Here is a 17,289-nt window from a genome sequence, read left to right as displayed (position 1 = left end):
CGACGGCGTCGGGGCGGCTCGGGCCGGGGCGGCGCGGAGACGGCAACGTGGCTGCGCGGAGACGGCGACGGGGCGGTGTGGCGACGGCGATGGGGCGGCGCGGGACGGAGAAGAGATTGAACTGGGGATGGGCGGTTGTGAATTTTTCCTAAGTGCTACTTATATAGCAAAGGCATTGGTCCCGGTTTGTGGCACCAACCGGGATCAATGCCACCCTTTAGTCCCGGTTCGTGCCTCCAACCGGGACCAAAGGCCTCTTTTCAGCAGCCCAAAGGGCGGGAAGCAGAGACCTTTGGTCCCGGTTGGAGGCTCCAACCGGGACTAAAGGGGGGGCATTGGTACCAGTTGGTTCCACGAACCGGGACCAATGCACCCCTTTAGTTCCGGTTGGCTCCACCAACCGGGACTACAGGCCCTATGTTGTCCGCGTCGCAGCACGAAAGTTTAGTCCCACCTCGCTAGCTGAGGGAGCTCGAGAGTGGTTTATAAGCCCCAGTCCCGCTGCCCTCTCGAGCTCCTCTCAAATGCAGGCTTACGGGCCTAAATTCATTATATGTGCCGGTGGGCCTATTGGGCCTATTGCGGGCCTGAATCCTGGCCCATTATTGGGTTTCTACTCGTATTCAGGCCGTGGTAGCCCTTTAGGTGGCACTTTTTTTATTTTATTTTATTTATTTTATTTATTTTATTTGAATTATTTAATTTCTTTTGATTTTTGATTTTTTTCTTTTTTTTCTTTTAGCTCACATTAATTATAATCTTTCTAATTACTTATTTATTTCCTTTTATGATATTTTTTTTGCTATTCAAATTTGTAACAAAATTCTAATTACTTATTTATGTTCTTTTATGATAATTCTTTTTCTTTTTAATGTTTTGAACAGAATTCTAATTACTTATTTATTTTCTTTTATGATAATTCTTTTTGCTTTTAATGTTTTGAACAAAATTCTAATTACTTATATATTTTCTTTTATGATAATTCTTTTTGCTATTAAAGTTTGTAACAAAATTCTATATAATTTTAGTTTCAATAATACTAGAGGTTTATAAAAGCTTTTTAGTTGATTCCTTCAGTACCAGTTCTAAGGCTGTTACAAAGGCATTTTATTTGATACAGGTTTTAAGGCTGGTGCCCCACGAGCACCTTTTAGTACCGATTCGTGCCATGAACCGGTAAAAGAGTTTTTTAGTTGATTCTTTCTGCAGCTGTTTTTTAGTCCCACCACGCCAAGCGAGAGGCACTCGCAGCGGTTTATAAGCCCCGAGTGCAGAGACGATGCAGAAGAGGCTCAATGCTAACCTGCATGTTGCTTAGCTTTAAGCCTTGAGGAATAGGGTAGACTGCACGGAGCTATGTGCAGTGCAGTTTACACTATTTTTGAAAGGCTTGAAGCTCCGTGTAGTCTACCCTATTCCTGCAAGGCTTGAAGCTAATTAACGAGCATCGCGCCTCTTTTTTATTTTTAAAGAATTATTACAACTCAGAAATAAATAGAAAAAAATAAATAGAGCAGAAAAGAAAAAAAACTATATGGGCTGTCTTTGGTCCCGGTTCGTCCCATCAACCGGAACCAATGGTGGTGGGCCAGGAGCGAGGCCCATTGGTCCCGGTTCGTCCCACCAACCGGGACCAAAAGGTCCAGACGAACCGGGACCAATGGCCCATGTGGCCCGGCCGGCCCCCGGGGCTCACGAACCGGGTCCAATGCAACCATTGGTCCCGGTTCTGGATTGAATCGGGACTAATGGGTTGACGCGCCCTGGACCAATGCCCCCTTTTCTACTAGTGACTCACTGTGCCTCACAGAGTATACAGAGTCACACTCGCTCGTGTTCCTGTCGAAATAGTGAACAGTGGGTGTTCACTGTTGAAGCTGACCGGCCGTGCCTCTCCATCTGAACGAATCGACAGAAGCATTCGAAACAGAAACACAGGTGAGTGTTACTCTATATAAAACAGCCCCATGCCTTTGTGGGCCGCATGACAGTGCCTGTGAACCAAAATATTGCCGAGAGGAGCGAAAGTCCACGCGTTTATGAGTACAAGTCATGACGCTACTTAGTACAGAACCGTGGCTATACGGACTTCAGGTCCACGTTTTGCTTGAAAAACGTGGGATCGTGATGTGCGTTCTTTGCTTGAAAAATGTGCCTTCTACATCCACGCGTCTGTGCACCTAACAACCAAGGAACAAACCCTGACGGTGCCTTTGTGGGCTGAACGCCCGTGCCTCTCCGTCTGATCGAGTCGACGGAATTATTCGGAACACAAACACACGGGAGCGTGACTCTATATTATACGACAGCCATGCCTTTTAGCGCTTTACGCCCGTGCTTGTGACCCTTAACACTGCCACGAACATCCACGCCATCGCCAATGTAAAAGTCATGTCGCTACCTGGTAGAGAACTGTGGCTGTATTCGCTTCACGCCCGTGCTTATAATAAAAGAAGCGCCACGCAACTCAGGACGAAGCCGTGGCTTTTAAAAGCAAGGAGCTTACGCTTTTAAACACCTCGACTGTCGAACCGGCCACTCGCAAAGTAAACTTTTAGTGTTAACATCTAAACCCATTCCGCTTTGTTTTCATAATAAACGTACGAAACGGAATACATGATACCATGTCGTGCCTTCCTGGGACCCATGACCGTGTGCAGAGCATACCACACCAGCGTCTCTCGAATAGGCCATTCCGTGCCTCACATAGTAAACAGTGGGTGTTCACCATGTGTTCGAACCAAACTGTGCATTTCTGCGATTAACGCCCGTGCCTCTCCATCTGATCGAGTCAACGGAATTATTCTGAAACCAAACACAAACGAGCGTGACTCTACATAATACCACACCATGCCTATCCCTCTCCACCCACTGTGCCACACAGAGTATACAGAGTCACACTCGCCCGTGTTCCTGTCGAAACAGTGAACAGTGGGTGTTCACTATTGAAGCTGACCGGCCGTGCCTCTCCGTCTGAACGAGTCGACAGAAGCATTCGAAACAGAAACACGGGCGAGTGTGACTCTGTATAAAAAAGTCCCATGCCTTTGTGGGCCGCACGACAGTGCCTATGACCCGAAATATTGCAAAGAGGCGCGAAAGTCCACGCGTTTATGAGTACAAGTCATGATGCTACCTAGTACGAAAAGGTGGCAATATGAACTTCAGGTCCGTGTTTTGCTTGAAAAACATGGCATCATGATGTGTGCTCTTTGCTTGAAAAATGTACCTTCTACATTCACGCGTCTGTGCGCCTAACAACCAAGGGACGAACCCTGATGGTGCCTTTGTAGGCTGAACGCCTGTGCCTCTCCGTCTGATCGAGTGGACGGAATCATTCAGAACACAACCAGGGAGCGTGACTCTATATTATACGGCAGCCATGCCATTTAGCGCTTCACACCCGTGCCTGTGACTCTTAACACTTCCACGAACGTCCACGCCATCGTCAGTGCACAAGTCATATTGCTGCCTGGTACAGAACCATGGTTGTATTCACTTGACGTCCGTTCCTCTAATTAATGAAGCGCGACGTAACTCAGTACAGAACTGTGGCTTTTAAAAACAAGGAACTTACGCTTTTAAACACCACGACCCTCGAATCGGCCATCCCGTCCCACAAAAAGTAAATAGTTAGCATTAAGATCTAAATCCATTATGCTTTTTTCCACAATAAACATACGAACGTGACTCTGCGAACCATGCGCCCATGGCATTCAGGTCCGTGCTCTGCGAGTCAACAGAATCATTTCGATATCGATTAGGCCATTCAGTGCCTCACAGAGTAAATAGTTGGTGTTCACATCTGAACCAATACACCTGGGTCTCCCCAGTTAAAGAACGAACCTGGCGGTGCCTCTGTCGGTGTAAATATGAACATGGTGTCCATGCCATTGTCAGTGCACAAGTCACATTGCTACCTGATACAGAACCATGGTTGTATTCATTTGTGCCTCTAATAAATGAAGCGCGATGCAACTCAGTACAGAACCGTGGCTTTTAAAAACACGCGACTCTCGAATCGGCCATCCGGTGCCTTACAAAGTAAACAGTTAGCCAACCCGACTCTATACAAAACCACACCATGACTTTGCAAGCCCGTTCCTATGACCTGAAACAATGCAACACAGAAAAGCCACAAACGTACATGTCATACTTGATCCAGGACCGTGGGTGCAGAGACTTCAGGTCCCATTCTTCATAAGTAAGAATGCTTAATTACAAATATACTGGAAACCAAAATATATCTTCTTAACAAAGTACACTGACAACGAAATTTCAAAAGAAAAAATAAGAAACTCCAGCCCACTGCTTAACAACATTAGATGCACACAACAGCTAGGCACGCTGCTGTATACTTATTCTCCACCGAACTTTTTGCTGGTTTACTCCCCGGCGCAGTTCATCAATCAGCTCCTTCATATAATCGCAATGTTGCTTAACAGCTGACCCCAATTCCTCCAACAACCGTAGGTGTTCCTTAAGGAGATTATCCTTCTCAACCATAATTTCTACGATAGTGGCGTTCGCCTTCTCCAAATCTGATCTTGTTTTCTCGAAGAGCTTCTGCCACCCGTAGTTGATCTCCATCAGCTGCTCGTAAGTGTTTTCAACCTTTGGAATTGAAACCAAGGCATTCATCTGATGGAGCAGGTTATTGAAAGTAGTTAACAAGGAGTTAATAGTTTGTTCGCCTCCAAGACGAGTTAGCTTGCTTGAAGCGAAGCCAGCCCGCAAGGCCTCCCCATCGCCACGGGACCACTTAGCACTTGTCGTCGCCGCCCCGCTCACAATTCCCTTCTTCTTTCTCGAGCCACAACTGCTCCCCAATTCTACAGAAGGGGACTTCTGTTGAAGACCATGACGCAGCCTAACCCTAGCTCCTATTGACTGTAAATCAGTGTCAGCAAGACACGCCCGCATAAAATTAGGAATCAGCTAACCACAAAAATTCATGTTTCATAAACTAAATCAAGTAGGAGAAACAAAGAAAAAACAAATGAAGGAAAACTAGAAACAGGGTGAACTTATAGATGAGGAACCCTCGCCGGCCGGGATCTCCTCCCGTGATAGGGCATGGAGGTCCGGAGAAGTCTTCTTCTGCCCAACCATGGCGGAGACGGTCAAAGGATAGAGAGGAGCAAGAGAAATGGAAGACCTGGCGGTGAACAAAGGGAGGAGTGGGATGTGGCTAGGGTCTCAAGACTCCGTCTGTCCGCCTTAAATAGCCGGAGGATCACCTCGGACGACGAGCCAAAGCGGCTCCACCGGAGGAGACACCCGTCGGACCATTGGGTTTCCGGAGCAGCGCCACGTGGCGTTCACACCCGAATACGAGGAGACGGCAGTCAATCCGTTGGGTTTCCGGAATTAACGAACGAATGTGACTCTGCACCATGGCTCTCTGGGCTGCACGGTTGTGCCTGCCCTTGCAAATAATAACGCGACTCTTCACAATACAACTTCGTGGCTTCCTGGAACCAACGACCGTGCAAAGATTACACCACAGCGACGTCTCCTGAACAAGCCATTCCGTGCCTCATATCTTACCCCTTTCCGCTGGGTTTTCTCAATTAGAGAAATGAACGTGACTGTGGGTAATGCCAAACTGTGCATTTGTGGGATTGATGGCCGTGCCTCTCCATCTGATCGACTGGACAGAATTATTCTGAACACAAACATAGATGAGCGTGACCCTATATAATACCACACCATGCCCGTGTCTCTCCATCTGATCGAGTCCACGCATTTATCGAGTAATATACGTAACATCAAGAAAGAAGTGTGGCTGTGCTTTTCAAAAGAAGGAAATAACCTTTTAAAAACAGCATTTCTCACATAGGCCATTCGGTGCGTCACAGACTCAACAGTGAGTGTTTGCATCTCAACCCATTCCGCTGGGTTACCAATTAAATATAGGCCATTCGGCAGTGCGTCTCCTTCTGTTTGAGTCGATGGAAGCGTTCAGAACAGAAAACACGCGAGTTTGGCTCTACATAAAACCGGACCAAGCCTCTGTGAGTTTCACAACCGCGCCTGTCGCCAGAAACATACACTCTGTCATGAGTACGCAAGTCATGGCGCCACTTAACACAGAACCATGATTCTTTGTAATTCCAGACCATGCCTTTGTCGGCTTCACGCCCGTGCCTCTGACCCAAAATACTGCAACACAAAGAGCCACGAAAGTCCACGAGTTTAAGAGTACAAATCATGACCCTACATGGACTTTAGGTCTGTGTTTTTCATATTCGTGTCTCTCGAATCGGCCATGCTTTCACCTTCATGTTTTGGCACCGTGACGTGCGTTATTTGCTTGAAAAACGTGACTTCTACATCGACGCGATTGCGTTCCTAACGTGACTCGGCCTAATGGAAAACGTGACTTAGTAGACTCGACGCCCGTGCGTATCCAAGTGAACGAGTAAGCAGAATCATTTGAACCAAAACTACGCACAGTTCGGCAAAACGTGCTCCCCGCGGGGGAACGAAGTGCCTTTGGTGGAAGCACAACCGTACTCCTACTGCTAACACACGACATCCATGACCTTAGCCTAGTCATCTACATGTACCAACAAACGAAACAACACGACGACAATGCAACGCATAAATGCCTTACAGATTCATGGCAGTACAAAAGGCCACATGCCCCAACGCAAAGGAAAAACACGTGACAAGCTCTCTGCCTACACTCCAGCAACGTTCTTGATCGGCTGGTGGGCGAGCACATCTTTAATATCCTTCTTCGTCGCCTCATAACTTTCCTCCACAGCAACAAAGGAATCCTCCACCAGGCTCTTGTACTTGACGAGGACCAATGCATGGCTCTCCTCATACAGATTCTTCAAGCGGGCAGCCTCACGATCCTACTGGTCGAGCTCGTTGAGAAGCTTCTCATTATCACACAAAGATCGAACTATGAGACTAGTGGACTTCTCCACAGAGGCATTGCTCTGCCGCATCAACTTCTCCAAGCGAGCGATGACCTGCTGCTGCTTAATTAGCTCATCGAGAAAGTCTTTGCTGGCGAAGGAATTCTGTACTGCAACCTTGTCGAGATCGTCTCCATGGCGAATGCACTTGTGGGAGGAATCGCATCCACACGAGAGATCGTTCGACACCTGGGCAACGGGGCAGGATATTCCTGCCGCCGCTATGGCGTAGCGGCGGCACCTCTCCCTTCTTTCCGCGGCTTTTGTCCTCGCTGCCTGGTTGCTTGAACACCCAGAACCCCTCTTACCAGCCATGGCAAAAGCAAGGAACTACCAGCAAGAAAGAAGTGCCTGTCTCTAGAGAATTGTGGACGTGGGGTGATCGATGAGTAGGTAGCTTTTTATAACATACGCACACCAGTCAGATGGTCAAACGGAGTAATCGGCGCCTCGAATTCTCCCAATCTCTCTTAAATACCTCGAACTCTGCACACGTGGGAAACACCAGTAGTATCATTTTGTCTCCTCGTGCGTTCGTGCACACCACAACCACTCAACTTCTTTCCAATGGTCCGTACATATTCAACAGAAAACATCTCAAACACAGTTTACTTACTATGTACGTCTGTCTGTATTCTAGAGAACTTACTGTCGAATTCATACCATTATACATTAACATTTTTTGTTTTGAAATGATATTTATATCAAAATCTTACTCCAGGTGACTCGTTCATGAAGCTACTTGGTATAGAACCGTGGCTGTATGGACTTCAGGTCCGCGTTTTGCTTGAAAAACGTGGGATCGCGATGTGCGTTCTCTGCTTGAAAAACGTGTCTTCTACATCCATGCGTTTGTGCGCCGAACAACCAAAGACCGAACCCTGACGGTGCCTTTGTGGGCTGAACGCCCGTTCCTCTCCGTCTGATCGAGTCCACGGAATTATTCGGAACACAAACACACGGGAGCGTGACTGTATATTATACGACAACCATGCCTTTTAGCACTTCACGCCCGTGCCTGTGACCCTTAACACTGCCACGAACATCCACACCATCGCCAGTGTAAAAGTCATATCGCTACCTTGTACAGAACCGTGGAAGTATTCACTTCACGCCCGTGATTCTAATAAAAGAAGCGCCACACAACTCAGCACGAAGCCATAGCTTTTAAAAACAAGGAGCTGACACTTTTAAACACCTTGACTTTCGAACCGGCCACTCGAAATGTAAACTTTTAGCATTAACATCTAAACCCGTTCCACTTTGTTTCCATAATAAACGTACGAAACGTGACGCTCCGACAAACCCAACCATGCCCTCATGGCATTCATGGCCGTGCATCTTCTTCTGAATGACTCAACAAAATCATTTCGAACACACATACAGGATACCATGCCTTGCCTTCCTGAGACCCATGACCGTGCGCAGAATATACCACACCAGCGTCTCTCGAATAGGCCATTACGTGCCTCACAGAGTGAACAGTGGGTGTTCACCATGACTTCGAACCAAACGGTGCCTTTCTGTGATTAACGCACATGCCTCTCCATCTGATCGAGTCGATGGAATTATTGTGAACACAAACACAGACGAGCATGACTCTATATTATACCATTTCCAAGTAACAATATCAACAGAATCATTTCGAACACAAATACAGGAATTAACTTGCACGCGCCTCCAGGTAACACCTCAGTGAAAACGTCCGTAACACATGCAGGCACAAACATGACTCACCCTAAAATCAAACAGTGCCTCCCTGGAACGCAGCACCGTGACTCTCCACAAAAAAGCAACGAGTTGACGAGGAAAACATTTACATACATAGCATCAGGAATGTACCTATTGCATTAGTAACACAGTGCCAACTCGGTTTCACTTCCACGCACCTCACCGTGACTTGCCAGAGAAAATGCACTTAACACACGCGTGGACAAACGTGACTCTAGCTAATAAGAAGACTTACCTCTGCCGGATTCACGTCCATTCCTCTCCAAGAGAACGAGTGAGCGGAATCATTTGGAAATATCAAAAACATACACCCATGGTAACGAGACTCTGACCAATGCGTTAACATGCTTCCCTTCTTGAGTTCATGTCCATGCCTCTCCGATTGAACTGGCGACCGGAATCACTTGGAACACAAAGAACCATGAAACGTGACTCTGAGTAACGCCAAACCATTCCCCTGTGCATCACACAACAAAACTAAAATCAAGAAATGCTAACATCCCACAGACTAAGAGTTAAGAAGGCAAGCAAAAAACAAGCTCGTTGAAGTACAAAGAAAGTTGCACCACTCTTGATGTCCAAACAGACGGTCTAAGATTCCAGATACTTCGGTTTTTTCCATAGGAGGATGAGCACTGGTGGCCTCATTTCCACGCGCCTCAACATGAAACGTCATAGAAAACGTCTGTGACACTCATAGGCACGAACGTGACTCTGCATAACACCAAACCATGCCATCGTGTATGTCACCACACTAAAATAAAAATGCTACGGCAGTTGAGAAAGCAAGGGAAAAAATCAATCACATAAAAGCCCATAGAAAGTTACACCAATCTTGATGTCCAGACGGACGGTCGAAGATTCGAGACAGTTCGACCATTTCCCTCTCTCCCTCCACTACTTTCTTGCTTTTGCTTTCGCACCGAAAATCTCGAACACTTCAACAGTTCCCCTCTCTTAAACACCCTCGTCTCTCCTTCTACCCCCATTGTCCAATCCAGCAGACCAACTAGAAATCCAAATCACGTTCGCCTCACCCACCAGCTGCCATCCACTTCGAGATACAGGCAGTAGGTCGGTGCCCGCGAAAGCATCAAAAACCTTTGCCGCCGACGGCGGCGACTGACAGCGACGACTCGTGCTCGCGGCGGAAGTACCAACAAAGAGCAAGGACAAAAACAAGCCGATGGATGCGACGAATCGCTCACAAGCAATCAAAGGTAAAAAAATATTAATCCATTACATTCCATTACCACAGGTCGATCAAAGCAATTTTCCCCCTTTTTGACGGACATGAACCCTAACCACCACACAAAACCGTGTTTCCAAAAAGTTTGTCTAGACTTTTCTAGCAAAATTGAAATAAGGTAGACACGCGTGCAATAGGATTCTACCCTTACCCATCACAGAAATCTGCTCGCAACAAAGTTACCTAAAATGTACTGTGCATGCCAGAACTATCTAGGACACTGCTCTAGATTCAAACCATGAGAGCATCCTGAAATTCAAAACCTGGTATTCACAGGAGATTCTATATATCCGTTGATTGTACCTGTTTCAAATTACGTGCCTCTCTCGTATTAACATCCGTGCTCCAATAATAGATCTAGTTGTGTCCTTATATCGTGAACCAACCTGTGCCTCTAAAACAATGCCGTTTTTTTGTCCATGGGATGTATCTCCTCCTTTTGCTGTGAAATTCAATTATGCTTCTACTGCTGCTAATGCCTGGGCATTTTTATGCAGCAAGAACTGGTAATAAGGAAAACAGGGTACGTGCGGGACAGCCTGTCGTGCAGCAAGGTACTATAAAAGGCTCACACAATCCATATAACAAAAACTATGGAGCAGCAGCAGTAAGTTAACCAATTACAGCCACAAAATCCTAGGAAATTACACTTCAATGAAATTTTTCACACACTATGTGTATTATTATTCATCCGAGAGCATTTTATCTTACACTCCAAACCTTACAGTTATTGCTCCAATTTATAGAATATCATTTCTAGTGTATTTTTTCCTATAAAAAAGACTTCCCCTCACTGATATGGACTTGACAGCAGACATACTGCTCACACCTGACACCAATTTCTATCACTGATCGGCCAAACAAAGAGTTAGTGGGAAGACTTAATATAACAAGAAAACAATCGATTGATCGCTTTCTTAAGTCACGAAATGAAAGAAAAGGGCTATCTTATGAATCTATGTAGATTAAGCTTCAGATTCTTTTTGTGCAGCCGTGGAAGACATAGTTTTAAAACTATATCCCATTTATTTCGATACTACTTTCTAATCCTTTTGTTACATAATCATCGTGCAGGTGACGGAGAAGGATATATTGAAACGATTTTGTCTGAACTTAATAGTTCATATCTAGAAAAACCAGTCATCTCTTCTGACCCATCAGAAAAAAGAATGAAGCAGAACATGGACAACGAAGCACCCGAGAATGTGCCAGCACTAGCTTCCAGCAGGGAGGAAAAAAAAGCAATTGACTAGCAGCAGGAAAGAGGAGCAATCAGAAAGCAAGACTTTCATTCCTCCTAGAGCAAAAAGACAAAAGAGAAAGGAGAAAACTAAACTCATCAGCGATGGTGCTACCTTGAAAGAGCAGCAACCAAGTCCTCTAATGATACTCCCGCCAGCAGTTCCATCCGGCGACAATGATGTAAATAAAGCCAAGAAGAAAAACAAAAGATAACGGTTGGAAGAACACGAGGATGATGCCAGCAAATAGTCAAAGCGTGATGCTGCCGACGATGACGATGGCACAAAACACGATGATGATGTCATTCGTACAGAGGGAGATGGCGTCCTAGGGGACAACGGTGGCGCCGCAGAGGACAGCAACGATGATGTAAAAACCATTTTCTCTATAGATTTTTGCTACCGCTTTTCACCCATGAAAACAAAACCATCCTTTATAACAAAACCCTCCTTTTCTCAATAGGTAGAAACAAGACAGAAGCGCACAAAGAGAAGAAATACAACTGGAAAAGAATTGGCAGCACCAACGGATGATGAACAGGAGGCAACAACAAATAAGGACAAATGCAAGATCAAGGCACGAGCAGCATTTGATAATGTCAATAGAGCATGGAAATTACTTGAGGAACGTCAGCGGCAAGATGTTAGGAAAGCCGGGTTTGGAAGCATAGAGGAATGCCAAATAAAGCGCTCCATCTGCAAACCGCTTGCAGCACACATCTACGACAAACTGGACATAGGAACCATGAAAATAAAGTTCGGTGAAGCTGATCAGCAGAAAAAAATCATAATAACAAAGGAAGGCGTCCACAAGGTGTTTGGATACCCAAACGGTATGCAAAGGACAGCACCAAGGCCAAAGATTTCCATCGAAACAATGAGCGAACTAGTCACAGAACTTGGCCTCAAGAAAATGGATTTCCATCACGACAATCAAACAGGAAATCAGTTAAAATATTTTTCCTTATTTTTTCCACAACATTGTCTGTGGAACAACCTCCCCTACCTTCAGCAAACAAGCCATTATGGTCCAGGACTTGGACTATACAAAAATGGCAAAGATGGATTTCTGCCAGGTAATCGTCGAAAGTATTAGGGAAGGAGCCAAGATATGGCAAAAGCATAGGTTGTTGCCTCAAGTAGAAAAGAACAAAAAGTATATCAATGGTTTGGCACAGGGACCAGTAATAATGTACCTAGACTGCCTGCTGCTACCGATCGACACAAAACAAATGCACAAGATTGCCAAGACAATGGACAAGACATCGTTACCGTGAGGAAACCACCTAAAAGAGATTGACCTAAGGAAAATAGCTAGAGCAGACATGAAAATGGACGGAAAAGCATGACCAGATGACTATGAATTTGGCAAGATACAGGTATAGCCCTATTGAATATATATGCATTAGCCCTTATAAAAACGGTTTCCAGTCTAACCAATTCCATCCCGCCGAAACAATGCAGACATGGAAAGGAACAACAGAGAGGATCTTCTATGGAAACACAACAACACCTTCATATTCAATACAGATGATACCAGCACAACAACAGGAGCACCAGCAAACAACCAAGCTACTACCACCTCCAACCACAAGACGAAGCACATGTCAGCACAAGTGGAAGCAAGGAACCATTCACAGGCACCAGCACAGGATCATATGAAATATTCGGAAGGTTAGAAGAAATGTTGAAACAAGTACTCGACGAAACAAAAAAGATACCCGGAATAACGACCAAGACTAGACACCAATGCAGCGAACAAGAGAAGGAATTCGATGAAAGAATGAAGAAGACAGTGGTCCAACAAACAACGGCCGTGATTGATTCTCTCGAACAACTTAGAGAATTTCAGGGCATTGTTCGCTGAGTGAGCTTTCAAGAAGAGACGATGCTGAAGTTGCAGGATCGAGCAGACACAGGAGACACAGCTGCACTTGTACATGGCAACCACATGAAAGAAGTCGTAGCCGCAGCAGAACCAGGAGGGAGGAGAAAAAGAAAGAAGGAAGAACATGACCAACAAAACAAACATGAAGGGAAGAAAAGAATAACAAAATCAAGAACACAGAACTCGAGAATTAGCCAGAGGGAGACAAAAGAACATAACAAGGTGCAAAAAGAGCAAAACAAGGAGCACGTACCAACCAATGCAGCAAGTGCCGAAGAACAACAAGAACAAGGTAGAAAAGTAGCTGCAGAAGCAGAGAATCAGGACGAGAAACAGGTAAATGAAAAAAGTGACTCGAAAGTGATGTTTTCATACTTGAACTTAAAACATCTGCCTTCAATGCTGTCAGGGACACGGCAACAGAACGCCACCGAAACATAAAGGCCAACATCAGCATGTCGTCAAGAACACCGAGCAAGAGGATGGAAGCAATAGAACAAGCAACCCAACAACAGATAATGTTCCCTCAAGAGCGCCAACAGGAGCAGTACAAGAGACGAATAGGATCGGAGGCAGCAAAGACGTGAGTATAAAAAATCAGTCTCTTCTCTCTAAAAAGTCTCTTCTTTCTAAACTAAAAACGGTCTTGAGTTAATTGACAAATTTGCAACAAAATATACACTCAGCCGGACAAGTATCATATCGACGCTCCCGCAAACGAGCCACGGGCTGATCTAGCATCGACCGTTAACAGCACGGCAGAAAAACAAGAAGAAAACAACAAAGAAGAGGTAAAACTTCCAAACCCACTTTGCCCAAATACCGTCAACTCATATTGTTTCAACTACCAGGTATTACAAGCACAACAAAGAGAAGAGGATGCCCATGCAAAACAGAAAGTTCATATAGAAGAACTATTCAGCACAAGAGCATTTCAGATGACCGATACAGGGGAGAAAGCCTCAGACACTCCACCTGGTGACACACCCAAGGCTGGCAAACAAAGCAAAGAAAAAGTGGACGCACAAACGGATATCCCAACCACCAGCGCAAAGGTAAAGTTCAACAAGAACCATTTTTCCAAAATTTATAAGAAATGTACTGCCCAGTACAACCTGTCAAAGTAATACAAGAATTACAAGCAATGAATCATGCTTTTCCTTTTTCATGAAACGCAGGAAACAAACGAGGAAGGTCATGCCAAAGAACAGTAAGGAGCACAGACAGAACAAACCAAAAAACAAGGGCAAATGCTGATTAAAGACCAACGAGGGCATGCACAGATGAAGTCCAAACTTTATTTACATTTTTTGATTGAACAGAAAAAAGAAACAGATGAAGCAGAAGATATGCCTCAAGAAGCGATAGAAAGTGATGTTACCGCTCGACAATGTACAAAAACTCCACAAGACAGAGAAAAAGTGACAGGCACGGCACCGGAGAGATTGAACATAGAGGTCAAGCTACAAAACCTCTTTCTATAGCATATAAAAAATGCATCCACCAGAAAGAAACATAGACACATTTTAATTACTTTTTGCGTTCCAAGAGATGCTAGAAACAGAGGAGAGCACCAATACTCAAGGCAAACAAACACAACAACACAAGAGAATGGAAAAAGCAGAAGATGTTCTTCCAACAATGGACAGCCTAACCGTCGTAGACCAGGCCAGAAAACCTTCACTGTCCGGGCAAGAAATAATAGAGATGGCAACGTCGACGCAAAAGATCAAAAAGGTGAAGTGAGATAACCTGCTTTTAAGGAAATTTGAAATTTGAGTGAACAAAGACACAAATGCAATCTCATTTACTTACATCTATGTCTCAAAAGGCACAAGACAAAAACGACGACACCACGGATGAACAAAGCAAAAAAGATCCAGAGGAGGTCCAAAAAGCTCCACTCACCGAAGAAAAGGTCGAAGAGGCAGCACCGGCAGAAACGACTGAAAAGGTGAAGCTACAATAAAAAAAGGTTCAAATGACACACTAAACATTTGAGTATTTTTCTTAGGGAACGGACAATAAACTAAAGTGAAAATGACGAGCGTATTTATTTATATTTTAACCATGCTTTTGCATGATAACGCAGAAACTTCAACAGGACACGCACGCAGACACAAGTAAAGAAACAAAGGGCCACAGTGCATTGGAAAACCATGCAGCAAACATTCCAGAGATAGAGTGAGACAGCAACAAGAAAAAGGCCGCACCATCAGACAAGAAACATTGTGTTGTAAAAGATGTTGCCGCCACAAACACGGCGGTAACCCAGGACAACACTCAAATAGAACGTGAACCATTTACCAGACAAAACCTAGCCATTGAAGAAGGGACAAAAGATGAAGGGATCGAACACCTGTACAACAACGTCATGACAACGAACAAGGACAAAGGGTAAGTTCATGTTAACACCAAAGAATTATTTTCATCCAATGATTTCCTACCTTAAACATTTTATATGTATATATGTATATGTGTGTGTGTGTGTGTGTTGCAGGCACGAGATTTTAATAAATACAAAGATGACAACAGTAATAGTCATCCCCATGGCACAAAGCTTCGACGTTGGAAAGCCAGTGCGCAACGAAACCATGGCGGTCATGCTACAGATGTTGAAAAATAAACTCAGAGGCACAAAGAGAAAGATTCTATCAACATACAACACCGTAAGTAGAGCTCAAGTTTCAACAATGAATATCACTCTATCGATCAATCAACCTCTCTGTATAATTGAATTTACAAATTTCTTCTACGCACATGTGACAAAACAAGCAGGCATCAATACAGATGGCCAACCATGAAGATCCATTGGAGTTGAAAAATAAAGACAAAGCACACGTCAGAGACAAGACAATTCCTAAAAGGCTTAAAAGATTCCTTGATCTGGAAGAAGGAGAGCAACTACAAGATTTCTACATGGTAAGCACATCTCATGTTATAGATAAGTGACACAATCTCAGCACTACAATTACGTCTAACGGTCAATAAATCATGACTAAATCCAATAAGGATCCCGTATTATTTATTTTGAATTTTTGCAGTTCTTTCTACCGTTTTGCATAGGCGGGCATGTTCAACAAAAAGAAAGAATTGTGGGCCACTACTTCGTTGTTACAATTAAAATGAAAAAAGAGCTCTTTGAACTCCTTGAATCTTTACCAGATGAATATTCAGGCACAATGGACTAGTTCAACACAGTAACAAGCAGAGTAAAGAGGATATGGAAGCAAATAAGCCCATTGCTCCACTGTCTCCAAGTAATATTGACCATTTCAAAAAGGTCAAAATGAAGGTGCCACTTCAGGGAAAAACATAAGCACTACAAACCTTTCTCCTTTTCCTTACTCACTGTAACAATTATTAATGCAATCCATAAAAAACATAGGACATTAGGAAAACTTCACCTAAACTGCCATACACTAGTAGAAAAAGGGGAAAATCTGAGACACATTAGTGCCGGTTCGATTTTGAGCAGGTACTAATGTGTCCATTAGTGTCGGTTCCAATGGCTAGCCGGCCACTCTTATTAGTACTAGTTCATGGCGAACCTTTAGCACCGGTTCGTGCCATGAACCGGTACTGAAGAGAGTGGTGGCAGGATGTTGTCAGTCTGGGGCCCGTCCAGCACCTTTAGTACCGGTTCGTGGCATGAACCAGTACTACAGGTCGACATACATAAACCCTTCGCCCACCCGAGCCACTCTGTTCTTCCCCTTTCCCCTCACTTCTTCTGTTCTTCCCCTCTCTTCCTCGAGCTCCTCACAAATTTTGCCCAAAATTTGTCAAGATTTGAAGGCCCCCATCCATTCAAATGATCACAAAGGATAGCAACTTAGTCATTTCAACTCTCATTGCTAGATTAGCTCTTGCAATGCTTTGTATAGTGATTAATTTGGGAGGAATTATATTTTCTAGTATTTGATTTATATGCAATTTGAGGTCAAAAATAACACTTAGTTTGCATATGTAGGTGTGGTTTACTTAGTGCCTTCTAAACATCCGCCGTAACAACCTCGATTGCCCGCACCATCCCGTCACCGGCACCACCTTGTGGTGAGGCTCTTGTTCATGAATGTTTTACATTACCAAATTGATGTTTGTGTGATTTGGATATATAGTTACTCGTATAATTGTCTTACCAGTACGTTGTTTGTTATACATAGTGCCGTGGTTTTGTTATCCGTCCCCGTCGGCCCTCGTCCTTGTTATGATTCGGATGTGGTATATTCTCTTTTAAAACTAGTT

The sequence above is a fragment of the Triticum dicoccoides genome, chromosome 3B (assembly GCF_002162155.2).
Source record: "Triticum dicoccoides isolate Atlit2015 ecotype Zavitan chromosome 3B, WEW_v2.0, whole genome shotgun sequence".
NCBI classification, from domain to species: Eukaryota; Viridiplantae; Streptophyta; class Magnoliopsida; order Poales; family Poaceae; genus Triticum; species Triticum dicoccoides.
The sequence above is the reverse complement of the archived record's forward strand: the minus strand, read 5'-3'. Positions refer to the sequence as shown.